This window comes from Macrobrachium rosenbergii, chromosome 22 (assembly GCF_040412425.1).
Source record: "Macrobrachium rosenbergii isolate ZJJX-2024 chromosome 22, ASM4041242v1, whole genome shotgun sequence".
Taxonomy (NCBI): Eukaryota; Metazoa; Arthropoda; class Malacostraca; order Decapoda; family Palaemonidae; genus Macrobrachium; species Macrobrachium rosenbergii.
This window is the reverse complement of record NC_089762.1, coordinates 49,658,391-49,675,637: the sequence shown is the minus strand read 5'-3', so window position 1 is coordinate 49,675,637 and position 17,247 is coordinate 49,658,391. Positions and strand designations below refer to the sequence as shown.

General features: G+C 36.5%; 1 protein-coding gene across 4 annotated transcripts in view; it reads right to left on the bottom strand.

Moving 5' to 3' along the window:
* The window catches only part of Ent2 (Equilibrative nucleoside transporter 2), a 911,561-nt gene that overhangs the window by 656,620 nt on the left and 237,694 nt on the right, over positions 1-17,247 (bottom strand). For 2 of the 4 annotated variants that reach the window (XM_067124914.1, XM_067124917.1), the window contains exon 1: positions 10,913-11,199. The exons of 1 other annotated variant lie outside the window; for it this stretch is intronic. The gene's annotated coding sequence lies outside the window, so the exon portion shown is untranslated. Of the gene's footprint in view, positions 1-10,912; positions 11,633-17,247 lie in introns of those variants that run through there. One more of the 4 variants, XM_067124915.1, reaches the window with a different exon arrangement.

Here is a 17,247-nt window from a genome sequence, read left to right as displayed (position 1 = left end):
ATGTGACGACCCTTAGGCCTATTCTCTTTAACACCTCACCACAGTTATGCCTTTGGAAAAAGAGCTTTCAATTTCGACTGAAGACCCTTACCACAGTTATGCCTTTGGAAGAGAGCCTATGCTGGCATAAGGGCCACTTCGCCTAAACCATCAACTGCTTTCAACTTCAACAATCCTTGCAAAGCACTATATATTCAACCTGACCTACTTCCACATCAACAAACCGTAGGAAGCTTTAATATCCTCTGCCCCAACGGTCCTTTCAAACCCTGAAATAGGCTATGCTATTTAACTTTCATTCAGATAAAAATAAAAAAAAAACTACAAAGCATAATATCCGACCAGTTTCAATTTCAACATTCCACATCAACTTTAATATTGAACCCACTATCATACCTGCAATAAACTAAAATGGGCGCCGTATCCCCTTTTCAACAATCTGGGTCCTGTTACGTAACCAAAATAGCATAAATAATAATAACAGAGTTCCATAAAATTTAGAAAAAAAGCTAAATGAAAAAAAATAAAAGTACCTCTTGACCAGACAGTATGTATAACTGAACTCGTTCCCATTCTTCTTTTGTTTTGTGATGAGCATAACAATTCAGGTAAGAATTCCTGAAGAGAAACGATAAAAGGGAAGACGGAGAGAGAGAGAGAGAGAGAGAGAGAGAGAGAGAGAGAGAGAGAGAGAGAGAGAGAGAGAGAGAGTGAGTCCAATACCCCAAGTTTTCAGACAGCTTCGTGGGTACGAGCCACTCACCCGCTAAGTCTACAAGGACAAACTATCGAAGGGCGAATGGGACATGGCCAAATCTTCCCGAAACGGAATTCGGGTAAGCGAAAATTCTATCATCACAGCACTTTGCATAATATCGAATGATAAGAGACTTCCCACTTAAGGTTCCAGAGGCCCTGTGAGGGTTGTATAAGCAATAGCCTAGCCCTGAAGACGAGATTCACGACAAACTTCAGGCAGCCATTTTTTTTTATACATTATATGAATAGTAATAAAAGGACGATGATTTCCATAGTAAAGATATAAAAAATTACAGGCATAATAACAACAGGAATGAAAATATGATTATTTTTCAATACTAGTAGGCCTAGCCTATCTGAAGCTGAAATGGCAATAGTCTAGCCCTGAAGAAGGGTTTCGGGACAACCCTCACACAACCATATTTCTTTTCAAATTAAATGAAAAATAATAAAATGGCGATTATTTCCATAATAAAAATATAAACAATTACAGACATGACAACAAATAATATGAGAATATGATTATTACTTTAGTACTAGTAGGCCTAACTGCACGCAAGAACTGTAACACTCAAATCAATGCCAGTGAGCTATTAGCGTACCTTAATTACAAGTCTCAAGATCAATCTGAGTCTTGATTAGCCCAATCACCAGCAGGTATGATTGGCCCAGTTGAACAGACTCTTTATACCTGCCATAGGCCTAAACGAAATGAGTCTAGTTCCTATTGGGTTGGAGTATCACATCTCTACAGTAAATGTTCGTAACTTTTGCTTCTCCTCCCATTACAGGCCAAGAATTGTGTGAATCCATCTGGAAAATTAATTATATGGACGATTTGAGGGGCCATTTCTGTTATTAGTTCCCAAACCGTAGGCCAGAGGTCAGACTTAATTATAAATGTAAATTCTCTAGTTTATTTAGATGAACTCTGCACAGTTAGCCTACAAGAGATGAATTCACCAGATCTATTTGTTAATATAAATTTTCTAGTTTATTTAGATAAATGCTGCCCAGTTAGCCTATAAGATATGGATTCTTGAATTAGGCCTATAGGAAGTTGAAAGGAATGCTTCGCAGAAGAAAGCAGCGTTTGGAGCCGAATCACAGCCTTGACTTTTAAGGGATAGTCACAAACCTTCCACATATGGAAATCCTAAGAGATTCTTCGCTCAGGGCGAAAGAGCTTTTTAAGACTAGGCCTACTGAAGTTATTCGCAAAGAGCAACAAAGAGGCAGTGATGGCGATAGTATCACGAACATAAAAAAAAAAAATTAACATATTTAACAAATGCACTTGTTCACATTTACTGTGACAAACTATCATTAACTATTTAAAATCAAGGTTACTCAACTAACCTAACTTCATTTCTGATCGACCTTGTTTAAATCCTCAACTTATTTTAATAATGATGAGACGTCCGCGTTAAAAATACAACAGTAATGAAGAGAGAGAGAGAGAGAGAGAGAGAGAGAGAGAGAGAGAGAGAGAGAGAGAGAGAGAGAGAGAGAGAGAATTTTTTAAGGCTAGGCCTACCAATGCTATTCCCAAAGAGGAGCAACAAAGAGCAGTGATGTCGATAGTATAACTGCCTTCAAAGCCGACCTAAGAAAAACTAGGCCTAATTGAGTTTATATTAAAAAGCAAAAGAGAATAATAATCTCATAATAAAAATCCAACAGAGTTAAGGAATATACGATACAACAACGAAAACAAAAGCGCTAAACCTTCAGAAAAAAAGCCGAGAAACAAAGGAAAAACGCGAGACAAAGTCTAGAGAGAAACAAAAAAAAATTAATAAACAAAAAACAACAAAAGATGCTATTTTTAACCTTAAAGATGACCTACCACCTCCATCTTTCTTTCTTTCAGATTTTGGAGGTTTATTTTCTTGGACAAAGCAGAATTAACATCACATTTCATAAAAAAAAAAATCCCCTCCGCGAATGTAGTAACACAATGACTTCACGCCCCAAACGGGACAATTTTTCTCTAAAAAACAACATTATGGTACGGGAGATGTCTATCACCAAAATAAAATGAAAGTAACAACAGTATCTCCTCATCAACTTGAAAAAGAAAAAATCTATGTCATTTTGTGAGCAAATCTAAACTACTATGAAAATGCTGCCACGCTGTCAACAAACAAACAAAAATAAAGTAATAATATCCCTTAATCAGCGACACAAAAAAAAAAAAAATACGGACATTTCTTCACCGACAAACCTTTTTATGCAACCCTTAAAACTAGGCCTAATATGTGCTTCTCTTCGTCAACATGAAAATAAATCTTCTAAATACAACGTAAAATATTAGAGCCTATCATTTAACAAACCATCACACAAAAAAAGCAAAAATATCACAACTAACAAACAAACAAAAATATACCAGCGCCTCTCAGCTAATAAAACTAGGCCTATGTTCTCTTCGTCGACATGAAAGTGAAATATCTTCTAACTAAAACGCAAAAAATATTTTAGAGCCTCTCCGTCAAAAACCACCACAAACGAAAGAGCAACATATCCCCCGACTAGCAAACAAACAAACAAACAAAAACAAACCTGCGCCTCTCAGCTAACAAACCATCACAAACAAGAGAGCAACAATACGAAGATCCGCCAAGACGCTGCTCCTTCTTCAGTCCTCCTCACCACAAACGAAAGAACAACATATCATACAGACTAACAACAAACAAACAAAAACAAACCTGCGCTTCTCAGCTAACAAACCATCACAAACAAGAGAGCAACAATACGAAGAGCAGTCAGCAGGAGGCGGCTGCTTCCGTCTCCTCGCTGCAATCTGGTGAATTACAGCGAGCAGCGCAACAGCAGCACCGGGGCGGGAATGATATAATTTGGTTTCCGTCGAGCGATACCACAACAATGACGTTGTTTGCCGTTGACCTCAAACGGCTCACGCACATTTATGCAGCTTATGCAAGCGTGTAGATGCTGACACACACACACATACACAAACACATACACATACACACAATACACTTCACTCTTCCGAGTAGGCCTACTGTCTTACTTCATGAATGCTAAGAGCTCTTCCTTGGTGTAATATCTCTAACGCGACTTATATAACTTTTGCTGAGACCTTTGTATGTGCTGTGTAACTTGTTCTTTTTTTTATTTTAGAGATTTTATTTTTATTTTATTATCTTTTTTTTTTTTTTGAGAGAGAGAGAGAGAGATGACGGGGGTCGTGTTCAACTGAAGCCATACATACATAGATATATTAGGAGAATAAAATACTTGATTCAAATTTGGTAAAACTGAGTCATTAATACCAAAAGATATACTGAGAGAGAGAGAGAGAGAGAGAGAGAGAGAGAGAGAGAGAGAGAGAGAGAGAGATATGTGGGTCGTGTTAAACTGATGCCATACAGAGATATATTAAGTGAATAAAATACTTGATTTAAACTTGGTAAAATTGAGTCATTACTACAAAAGATATACTGAGAGAGAGAGAGAGAGAGAGAGAGAGAGAGAGAGAGAGAGAGAGAGAGAGAGAGAGAGATGGTATCAAAACCCAAGTAAATAAATAAACTCAACCCAACGACAGCCTTTCCACCACAAAATAAAAAAAAAAAATCTCACACATCACAGCAACCGTAATAAACGTCAGTATAAAAACTCTACGTGAAAAAAAAAACTCCTCTCCTTTGTTCCTCGCGTGAAATCTATTACCAAATATTAATCACACTCCCACCTAAATCACAGCAACAAAAAACAACACTACGGATTATCCAGGCAAGAAGACACATGGATTCGGCTAAAAATATCACGCACTAATCCAAACTTTCCAATCAGCCGGGACAAAAACAAAGGACGCCCAATCAAAAACATAAAATCAGGAACTTTCTCGCCCCATAATAAATTAACTAACCAGCAACTCTCTCTTCTCTCATCATTGCGTCACAATGAATATAACCACATCCGGCCGGCCTTTTATTAAGGCAGTTTTCCATGCATGTCGCCTACAATGATCAGTGACTGGATTGTTTTAGTGTAAACATTGTGTGTGCGTTTGTGAATCTTCAAGAAATTACGAAATTATCAGTAATAAAATAAAAAGGTAAAAAAAAAAAAAAAGATTTGCGTCTATTCTTGGAGATGAGCTGCAATGCCTGTCATCTAAATTATAGCTACAATAGGAAGAATGCGCTTCATTTGCATATATACTTGTTGCATAAGCTATATTTAGACAGTAGCACTCACGTACAATCTCTCTCTATATCTCTTTCTCAAAAAAAAATAAATAAATAAATAAATGGTTACCTACCAAGAGTCTGAGAAACTATATATCTCCATTCAGCATTTAATTTATATATATATATATATATATATATATATATATATATATATATATATATATATATATATATATATATATATATATTTACCATGCATCCATTTACATATATGTAATCTGTAAATTTCTGATTGGATTGTCCGGTTAGCTATGGGAAGGACTTAAGTTGCAAGGCCTAATTGCATTTAAGAAACTGGCATTAGGCCTAAGCTAATTTGTTTACAAGCTCGGATATTTCTTGTAAGCCTGATTTGAGGAGATTTCACACATTACATGGAAATAGCTTATGTGCTCCTGGTTACCCATGATTTTTTTCATGAAAATATGTATATATATATATATATATATATATATATATATATATATATATAAAAATATATATATATATACACACATATGTATGTGTGTTTAATCATTGAAAAAGTATACAAACCTCATCCATATTCTTCACAAAAAATAACTGGCAGCCCAAGAACACATCTTCCTGTGATAAAAGTGTGAAATCTTCACAAATTAGGCTTACAAGAAATTACCCAGTGTAAAAAAAAATCAGCTTAGGCCTAGCGCCAGTTTAACTGTGATTACTAGGCCTAGCAACTTCCGTCCTTCCCATAACCGGACAATCCAACCAAAAGATTTCCGGAGTTGTCCGATAAACTCATCTCTCTCTCTCTCTCTGTCTCTCTCTCTCTCTCTCTGAGTAGTTCCATACTCAAATTACACCTCAGGCTTAACGGATTCCAGCACCTAGGCTATAACAGTGAATAATAATGACAAACAGTTAGCCTATAACTGTTACCTATCAGAGACACTCTCTCTCAAATGACGCACAGTTATAACTGTTACCGTTTACAGATTCAAACTCTCTCTCTCTCTCTCTCGTTATATTCAGGGATGTTTCCTTATCAAGATCCACTGCTTTAAATCCACCTACAGCGTATAAGAAGAACCGTTATCATAACCCGTTGGTTAGTCTCAACTGCAAACAAAGCACGAGGAACCATCAAACCATGACTTCACTCCCACTACTATCTTTCTACGAGATAATCTCATCCGTATATACGAGAACTACGCCCACGTCTCTTGTTTTACCGTAATATTAACCACAAACCATCACATTTGACTGTAGGTGGCTACCTAGGCCTAAGGCAAATACGGTTTTTCCGAATCCATAGGCTTATGACTGATTTCATAATATAAACCAGCGTCAAACAGCTGCCGTTATCGACAGGAAATGGGTTATTTGAAATAACAGTTATTCCACAGCATCCTAAAATCATTATCTTGCTCTGTTTGTCAACATAATCAACGCGGCGTTGATTGTCGCCAACATCAAGATTATTATTGTTCTAAAACACCAAGAAAATATATCCCAAACAAACCTTAACAGTCACGTCCCCCAAAAATGAACTAATACATTATCTGAGATTAGGCCTACACGATTCACCGACTGTCTTTGTTTCCTTACCTCGACAAACTTCGGAACTTTATGCCTCCTTCTGTTATTCCTGACTAACAACCCTTCTTCTTTTTCCGAGTCAGTGCATCGCTGCCTTCACGATTTGCATCAAACTGTTTTTCTTCTTTTTTTTTTTACGACCCATGGCTGGAGAAAACCATTATAGGTTTCAAACTCAGTGACCTTTGCCCTTTAAAAATCTGGTAGGTAACGCTAACTGATTTGAGTCTAAGCCTAACTAACCGTAACATATTTTTCAGTAAAACGAATTGAAAACTGAAGTATAGAATGCTATTATACTTTGTTAGTTTACAGATAATTATTATATATATATATGTATATATATTTGTGTGTGTATGTATGTGTATATAAAATACTGTAGGCTATACCATATAGTCCTATAGGTTTATACATAATCAGTATATTACGTTTATGTATATATAATGCTGTATATACATGAATATGCATACATAATCAGTATATATATGTATATATACTTTATATATATGACTACGTATATATATAGGCTATACAGAGAGAGAGAGAGAGAGAGAGAGAGAGAGAGAGAGAGAGAGAGAGAGAGAGAGAGAGAGAGAGAGAGATTGAAATTCTCATACCAAATCTGACGGGACTTCTAAATATTAATAAAATCAACTGACAAGAATTGCTTCCAAGACAAATTCCTTCGTCACGCAAACCTGCGCTGACATTGACAGATCAACACTAAAAGTGCATTTGCTAAATCACATGCAATTGTCATCACGATGAACTTCAATTTCGCGGACTCCACGTCAAGACAGCTTTATGGGAAGTCCATAACATTTACTGTATTTTTCAGTGGTCAATTTTAACTCCATTAAATATATGTGTGTGTATGTATGTATGTATGTATGTATATATGTATATATATATATATATATATATATATATATATATATATATATATATAGGCTTACACATGTATATAATTGATTACCGTTTGTAGACGCAGCTAGGGGCCTAGATTTTATGGTTCAATTCCAGCTTGCGACTGGGTTCTCGTTGTTTGCATTTTTTAATTCGCTTGAACTTACAAATTATACGTAGCTTTACCCTTGTTATACTATTTATGTTCCGATCAATTTATTCTTAACCCCTCTTTAAATATAGCATAGTAAATATATACAAGTACGTTAAAAGATACTCTTATCTAGACCCACAAGAATAGCCTACAGTCTACACTAAACTCAGAGAGATTGACCTGTTTATCGATTCCACCTCCCAGAGAGAGAGAGAGAGAGAGAGAGAGAGAGAGAGAGAGAGAGAGAGAGAGAGAGAGAGAGAGAGAGAGAGAGAGATTGCTAAAAGAAGCACAGGTAATGGGAACTTTTCCCACGGTATATTTGTCTTACATCCAATAGATCGTTTAGCCTACAATATACCGGTTCCCCAGACTTCGGGATGGCTAAACCTTTTACCAAATCTGTAACAACAGTTCCTAAGTTCCAGTTTCTAAAAATAAATAGCATTCGCGAAAGAGACACTGAAGCTATTTGAATGCTTTCAAGTCTAATACATCACAGGTGCTCGTATAGCCTAGGCCTAGTAAAGGGCGTTTATATATAGTATTTTAATCGGCAGATATATTAAAATTATATATTAATAGGCATTTAATCAGTCTCTACTCTTTTTCTTGTTGAAATTAAAAACTAAAACTTTATCGTTGATAATATGAGAGAAGTTCCATAATAATAATAATAATAATAATAATAATAATAATAATAATAATAATAATAATAATAATAATAATTTCTTTTCCAGTAGTAGGTACGTAATCTGTTAGGTTGATGTAATCATCTCTTTTTTTTTGCATATAATAATAATAATAATAATAATAATAATAATAATAATAATAATAATAATAATAATAATAATTTACGAACTCCGAAGACAAGCGCCCATTAACTTAACAAAAAACAACAGAATTATGCAGAAAAAATTAATAAATAAAGTAGAAAGAAAGAAAGAAAGAAAGAAAGAAAGAAAGAAAGAAAGAAAGAAAGAAAGAAAAAAAAGAAAGAAACAAACAAACAAACATCAGCCTAAAAGAAAAAAAATTTAACCAGTGCTTGCCATATCATGCAAGCAAAGCAACAACAGCAGGAACATGACTTGACAACGTATGAGATACAAGGCATCTATTAACTCCCAAGCACAGTGCGACACGTCCCTTCCCCGAACTTCTGCTTTCCATGACTGATGGACACTGCATGCCAAAGCAAAATTAATAACTTGATCGTAAGGTTAAAAAAAAAATAAACAGCGTATTAATGGCATGCCTTTAGAATCGATGGTAAAACATTTGCTAAGGTAATTAAAGTGTAATATACAGAATTTTACACACACATACACACGTACATAAACACATACATAGATATGTGTATATATATTATAAAATACATATGTTTGCATCTATATAAAGAAGTCTATTAACTTCATCACAGTCCTCAGTACTAGTAAAGGTAGGGCTAATCAAGTCTTCAATTACGAAGCAAGCTTTCCAGTAAGATTTTCACAATATGAATAACGACTCAGTAACTAAGTACAGACTTTTCAAATTAAAGGCTTCAACGACAAAAAATAAATAATTAACATCGATAAGGACTAAAAGATAATAATAACATCTATATTGGAGGGTTTTAACTGATCACGAGAAGAAATGTCAGTGGGTCTATATCATACTTTCCTCTGCTGTCGTCACTTCGAAGGCGGTATCGTCACCTTGTGAGGACTTTGATAAAGTTAATAGATTGTTCTTCATATACATACATACATGTATTTTATTATATATGTATATATATATACAGAGAGAGAGAGAGAGAGAGAGAGAGAGAGAGAGAGAGAGAGAGAGAGAGAGAGAGAGAGAGATATGAAACTAGCTATTATCCATGACAGCTTAACGCGGTCAGTGCCACTTACCAACAACACACCCATGAAAAGCAAACATAAAACATAAATGGCATTCCCTTAGTAATAAACCCACACACACACACACACACACAAAATGGTTTTCAACCATAAAGTTAGGCTATTGAACCGAACAACATCAGCGCATAAATTATAAAGCAATCTCTAAACGCTGCAATAAAATATTTTGTCCAGAACACAGAAACTAAACATTTTCCCATATATCAATGAGCTTTGTTCGGGAAACTCCTTCATATCAGCATATCAAAAGTAACCATTTATATTATATACATGATGTAGGGTTTGTTCGGGAAACTCCTCCATATCAGTATATCAAAAGTAAGCATTAAATTATACATCATGTAGGGGGTTAGAATATTTTTCCAGGAAAAAAAAAAATGTTTTGGTTAGGATCGATTGGCTAACAATACCCAGCAATGATAACACACAGTAATTTGCATCATTCTTTTTATGCAAAATATAACTATTACTACAGCTGATTTAAATATTCAATTATCTACCTGTCTCTTTGAACTTCCTCGCAAATCCTAGCACTGTAACTGAATTAAGTCTACCTGTCTCTCAAAAGATGAACTTCCTCGCAAATCCTAGCGTAACAATCTTATAAATCATGTGAAATGAAAAATAAAACATAAAGTACAGATATTCTCAAAATTCAAATCACCCTAACGTAAGGAATTTAGTATTAACAAATGTAAACTCACAGAGCACACGTCATTAATATTCCTCGTCAACTTATCAGTGTACATCACTCAAGTCATTCCGCTGGGGTCGCTTCTACAATTTACTAAATATATAGTAATGGTAGCAATTTATGGTGTTGTGTAATGTTATTTGTATCGATAACTGTGTATTTAGATGAATATCAGTGGGCAACACGTATGTGTATGTGTGTGTATACGGAAAACTAGTATATGTGCATAATTAACTCTGTTATTTTAAAAGAAATTGCATGACGATTTTTGCATGATCGTAGAATTCGCTACAGTGTTTCATTTTATTTATAAGTATGGCATATAAGTACCTCAAAAATGCTATAAATGAATCCCAATCTTTCATCACAAAAAACAAAAATTTCAGAAAACTTCCAGACTGACATTAGTGACTATGATACGACCTAGCTCGACTATGATACCAAACAGGCTACATACACACTGTAGACTACAGCTGCCTACACAAACTACATTCTTCCGCGGTTGTCAAATAAATCAATTGTAACCCGAGCTAGAATGTATGAATTCCCTAACACGAAAACCTTACAGTACTCCTATGGCGTGACGGGGCATTTCAAAGAACAAACAACGCCAACCCATGGGAAAACAAATGAAAAAATCAAACATTAATCTAAAGTCTTAAGTATTCTAGTAAGTCTTACTCCTTAAACAACGTCTTGCCGTTGGGCCTACCTGAAAACCTCAGCTGACGAACCGCACTTCTCAACCTCTCCTCCTTCCCACGTGGTTTTAAAAATCCTCACTTGCTTTGAGATAATATATCCCAGTAATTCGCGATTAACTCGAAGGCAAAACTCTCGGGCAATCTCCCATTTACCCACGAACACTTATATACAACACTTTGACGCAATGCAATTTAGAGGAACTGACAAAACATGCGTCACACACTACGTTTGACTCGGGATACGATCCAGAAATCAACGGCACAAATACTCCACGTCCACGGTTTACTTGACACTGACTCTTCTGGTGGTGGTGGCCGGGACATTTCCCAACGGGAATGGGGTGGGTGGTGGTTCATCGGGAGGGGTGGGGGAGGGAGTGAGGGAGTTCCTCCGACAAAAACAGGCAAAGATTCTCACGTTCATTTGACCATCTAATCGACGTAGTATGCTTTTATTTACCGCCAAACATCAATATTTTCTCGTCAGTTTAAGACACCGACACCAAAGGAAAGCACTGACGCCTGTGGGAATAAAAAAAAGCTCTCAGGCTTGGAACAAATCGAATCGTACGCCTGGCAGACTTTCATTCCAGTCGGAAGGGCGTTCAAGCCAGTTTTCAGTACGACATCTGCGCACAATCCATTGATTCTTATTGGTAAAACCATATTCTGTCATTCACTAAAAATCTCGCAAATGCACTCACGTCGAGGAGCGGAATTGTACGGCCAAATTCTCAACAAGAATTCCTTCCGAATGGCATCAGCTTTCGGTTGCCAATGGGAAAGAACTGGGGCTGTTTGACCGAAAACAAACCTTCCAACAGGTTGTAAGGTTCAACGGGTGGAAGGGAGGGAGAAAAGAGAGAGAGAGAGAGACCCGCCCACTCAAATGACGACCTTGATCTTGACACGCATTTCATCTGTCAAGGCCGAGGAGAAAGTGACCTTACTTTAGTCCACCCAAAGAGTACATTAGCGGATGTGAGACTGGAATTAGTTAACCTTTTCAGAATTATGAAGACAATATCGTTATTGGGACGAATACGGCTCACAAGATAAAACTGTCTTAGCTCCCGCGGACAAGAACGTGAAGCAACTTGATTCCTAATGAACAATTATATGAGAATAGTTTCCCAACATTCTTTTAACCCAGAAAAATGGAAAGAATACACGCGGGATAAGACGTAACAAGCCGCAATTATAAGGCATTACACCTTATTCTTGCTTATTACTCGTAATGCTCTTAACTCCATTAGTCTTACTTGGTCTAGTAAGAATTTTTTCTTAAAAAGTATCTTGTTAATTGGCACTACAGTTACCTCATTGGTGAAATTTGGAGAAACGTAATCAAATTCCTTCATCTCCAATGCCATTTATATCGCTTGTGCCTAGTAAAAATCCATTAGTCCTATGCTGTCTCCTGAGTCAGATTCGCAAGAGGTGGTAAAATGTTTCCCAAGCATTTATATAGTTCTAGTGTGTATGGAATATAGAATTTAGGCCTAAGGCCAAGCACTGGGACCTATGTCATTCAGCGCTGAAACTGTAATTGACAGTAAGAGGTTTGAAAGGTGTAACAAGAGGAAAACCTCAAAGCAGTTGCACTATGAAACAACTGTTAGGAGAGGGTGGGGAAAGTAAGACGGAAGAAAGAGAGTATGAAAGGAGGTACAGTAATAGGAACGAAAGGGGTTGCAGCTAGGGGCCGAAGGCACGCTGCAAAGAACGTTATGTAATGCCTACGGTGCACCGCATGAGGTGCACTGCCGGCAATACTTCCCTCCTGCGGGGTAGAATTGTTTACGCTGACGACGGAGGCGTAAGATTTCTTGTGAATGGAAGATGAGTTGGTTTTTTTTAACATGCAAAAAAAATTACATCTTGGTTAGCACCGTCAATTACGATGACAGGAAGCCTGTACGTGAGGGAAATGGAATTACATAATACATTAGCACCGTAATTGCTTGATATACCATTGAGATCACAAAGTACATTTTAAAATCATTTTTCCCGTAATATGGATTTTCCATACGTCCGTCCGCACTTTTTTTTTGTCCGCGCTTTATTCTGTCCGCACTTTTTTCTGTCCGCACTTTTTCTGTCCGCACTCAGATCTTAAAAAACTATGAGGCTAGAGGGCTGCAAATTGGCATGTTGATCATGCACCCTCCATTCATCAAATATACCAAATTGCAGCCCTCTAGCCTCAGTAGTTTTGATTTTATTTAAGGTTAAAGTTAGCCATAATCGTGCCTCTGGCAACGATATAGGACAACTCACCACCGGGGCCGTAGTTAAAGTTTCATGGGCCGCGGCTCATGCAGCATTATACCGAGACCACCGAAAGATAGATCTATTTTCGGTGGCCTTGACTATATACGCTGTAGCGGCTGTACAGAAAACTCCACGGCGCCGGAAGAAACTTCGGCGCATTTTTTACTTGTTTGAAAGTAGACATTTAAATTTTTCACTCTAACGCCTTTCTTTTTCTCGGAAAAAAAGGAAGAACCTTTAATGCACACTGTGCAGCTCGGAACTCCTTTCCAAACGATAAACTTTTTAGAGAAAAAATATATGCCCTCATAAATGGCCGCGGGAGGCCGACGGGGGAGGGGGGCGGGTGGGGGCGAGGACCCATTAGAAGTAATCTCTAGTTTAATTGCTATGAAGATCGATAGCTAAGAAGATGAATTGTCCCGCCTCCTCTCCCTTTTCCTCCTACACCTCCACCTCCTCTTCCTCCTCCTCCTCCTCCTCCTTTTCACCCAAATCTCTTTTTTTTTTTCCCCCTCTATCACTATACTCTTCTACGCCATCCCTTCTTCCTGCTACGTAGATGGAGGCCTCCCCTTTCATAAAAGATGCCGCCGCTTCTTCTTCCTCTTCTTCTTCTTCTGCTGCAACTAGCAGGCCCTCTGTGAGTGTGTGTGTGTACGTGTGCATGTACGTGTGTGTGTGTGTATGTATATGGATCCACCTCCCTCTCTCTCCAGTCACCTTAAAGGGACTTTACTTCTTTAGAGTCCACCTCCATCCGCCCTCAAAACTTCTTCCCCAGAACTCTCTTTAAAACCTCACATTCTTCTTCTTCTTCTTCTTCTTCTATCGTTCCCCTCTCCTCCGAGACGCGGACGGACGGACTGAAGAAGGTCCAACTACCTACCCATCAGCTTCCTTTTCGTCGTTCTGCTGAGGGAAGCAATGTTATGAGATTTTCCCTGAGGTTTTTCCCACTTTTGCGGGGGAAACTGTGTAGAACTTCTTGATGTGGCGGATTACGTCCAATCCATCTTTTCTTCTTCTTAGTCTTCTCACTCTTCTTCTTCTTCTTCTTTCTTCTTCTTCTTCTTCCTCGATTGCATTTCGCATTATCCGGGGCTTAGGAAATGGGCCGGTGTAGAGTACACATGTCTGATCCAAGGTTAGAGGTAAAGAGGCCGAGAAATATTCAGGATCACTTGAGAGAAGAGGGAAAAAAATAATAATATAAGAAACAAGGTATCCATAAATATTTTCCCCCTGGGGTGGTAATGCCATCAGTGCACTTCATGCGGCACACTGTAGGCATTACTTAAGGTTCTTTGCAGCGTGCCTTCCTTAGGCCCCTAGCTGCAACCCCTTTCGTTCCTTTTACTGTACCTCCTTTCATATTCTCTTTCTTCCATCTTACTTTCCTCACTCTCCTCACAATTGATTCATAGTGCAACTGCGAGTCTTTCCTCCTGTCACACCTTTCAAACCTTTTGCTGTCAATTTCCGTTACAGTGCTGAATGACCTGACAGGTCCCAGTGCTTGGCCTTTGGCCTAAATTCTATATTCAATTCAGTTCATAAATATTTTCTGTGTACCCAAGAAACCCATATAAACAAGTTTGACAGCTTTTAAATATAGGACTCCATTTTTCGACAAAAATAACAATAATAATGTATCTCTGAAGAATTCACATAATTCAAAAGAAAGGAATAAAAAGGTGGACCTTCATAATTATATCTGAGACCAAAATGACTTCGGACCGAACGCTTGCTGAGACTCACGTTCCAATACTCGCCCCCCGCCCCCAACCTCAGTACCTCTGGGAATACGAGCCTTCATCAGAGAGACGGTAAATGCTTTTAGAGTAATCATATCGTATATTAACAGGTAATTGCATCCTATTGCCCTGTCGTATCTCGTGTGTGTATGTGTGCATGTATGTATGTATGTATGTATGTGTGCGTGCTTGTGTGTTTGTGTATGTGTATGTATGTGTATATATATATATACATATATATATATATATATACATATATACATATATATATATATATATATATATATATATATATATATATATATATATATATATATATAAACACACACTTATGATTCCCTGAAACATAAATGAAAACGCCATGAAAATCATTATCAACACAGTACCGACAAAATCGACAGCCTACGGAACTACCGAAAAAGGTGCAAGCATGAGCAACATCGACTGGAATAGTTTCGAAAGCCGTGATTTTGAGATGCCCCATATGGTCGCAAAATAAATAACCATTTAGAACAGAATGTGGAATTAGGCCAAAGGTCATTCAGCGCTGTAACGGAAACCGACAGCAAAGAGGTTTGGAAGGTGTAACAGGAGGAAAACCTCAAAGCAGTTGCACTATGAATCAACTGTCAGGAAAGGGGTGGAAAGTGAGATGGAAGAAAGAGAATATGAACGGAGGTACAGTAAAAGGAATGAAAGGGGTTAACGATTTATAACAGTATCTGGATTATAGAGCTTAATATACATTTTCGCTGAGGAATATAGATTACTGGCTACAACATGCTAAAAAAAAGAATACCAAAATCATTATTGTCCATCTAAAAATGAATGTAATTTTTGACCTTTGGCTTCGTTTTGCGCGCAATATAATTTCAATTTTTCATTATAAAAATAATGTTTTATATAATTTTGATCTCAGGATCATGGGTTTTAAATGGCGGTGCAACGTGGGCGTATGTAATACGACTTTAATTAGCGCTACATAAGCAAGCAAATTAAAATTGTTTACAGTATAGGAAGGTTGGTGTATTTCACTATTACGTAACACTGCTCTGTGTTTGACTACATGGCCCAGATTAGTTATTTATTTAATTTAATTTTTTTTTTGCTTTTTGTTATATTTCAAACTTTATTTGAAGGTCGACATTCATGTTTTTGTCGTGTTTCTCATATGTATATATACATATATATACATTGTATATATATATATATATATATATATATATTATATATATATATATATATATATATATATATATATATATATATATATATATATATATATATATATATATATATATATATATATATATATATATATATATATATATATATATATATATATATATATAGATATATATATATATATATATATATATATATAATATATAGAAAGGTAGATATATGTGTATGTATACAATCTATCTATAGATCTATCTGTCTATATATATATAATATATATATGTATACACTACAAATTTATGCCACTGTCTTCAGAACACAAAAAACGAAAGAATCAATATACAATAACTCAATTAAGGAAAAAATTACGTGCAAAAGTTAACATTCCAAAACAATTAAGTTTTCACTTGCCATCTATTGTCTAAATTCATTATCACCAGCAACGAAATCTAAATATTTAAAGACTTCTAATGTCTATGTTGCAAACAGAGGGATGTCTTTAATGCTTTAAAGTGAATATTTAAAACATGAACGCGCACAAATTGACACACAAAATATATTTCTTGCAAATGTAAAGCAATAATAGAATCATTATTCCTTCATTCGCTAGACGTCGTAATTATTCCGATAAATACCAAATATTCAGGGAAGAGAGAGAGAGAGAGAAAGAGAGAGAGAAAGAGAGAGAGAGAGAGAGAGAGAGAGAGAGAGAGAGAGAGAGAGAGAGAGAGAGAGAGCAAAAACTGCGGGAATTCCTGAGGGGCATAAAAAAAAAAAACGTAATTTTGAACTTCACATCAAATTAGAAACACGACAAAAGCTGTAATTTTGAACTTCACATGAAATTAGAAATATACCGAAAAAGCACAAAAAAACAAAAAACAAAAAAAAAATCTGAGCTCCACTCCACAAACAATCTCCGGGGTCATGTAGTACAGCGCAGAACAGTATGTTACCTAATAGTGAAATACACCAACCTTCCCATACTGTATACAAAATAAGTTTGCTTGTTTGTGTAGCACCAATTAACGTCATATGGAACACATCCCCGTGGAATTTTCCTTTAAAACATAACCAAGACCCTACAATATTACTAAGTCTAATGCTGAACGATTTTAAATAATAATAAA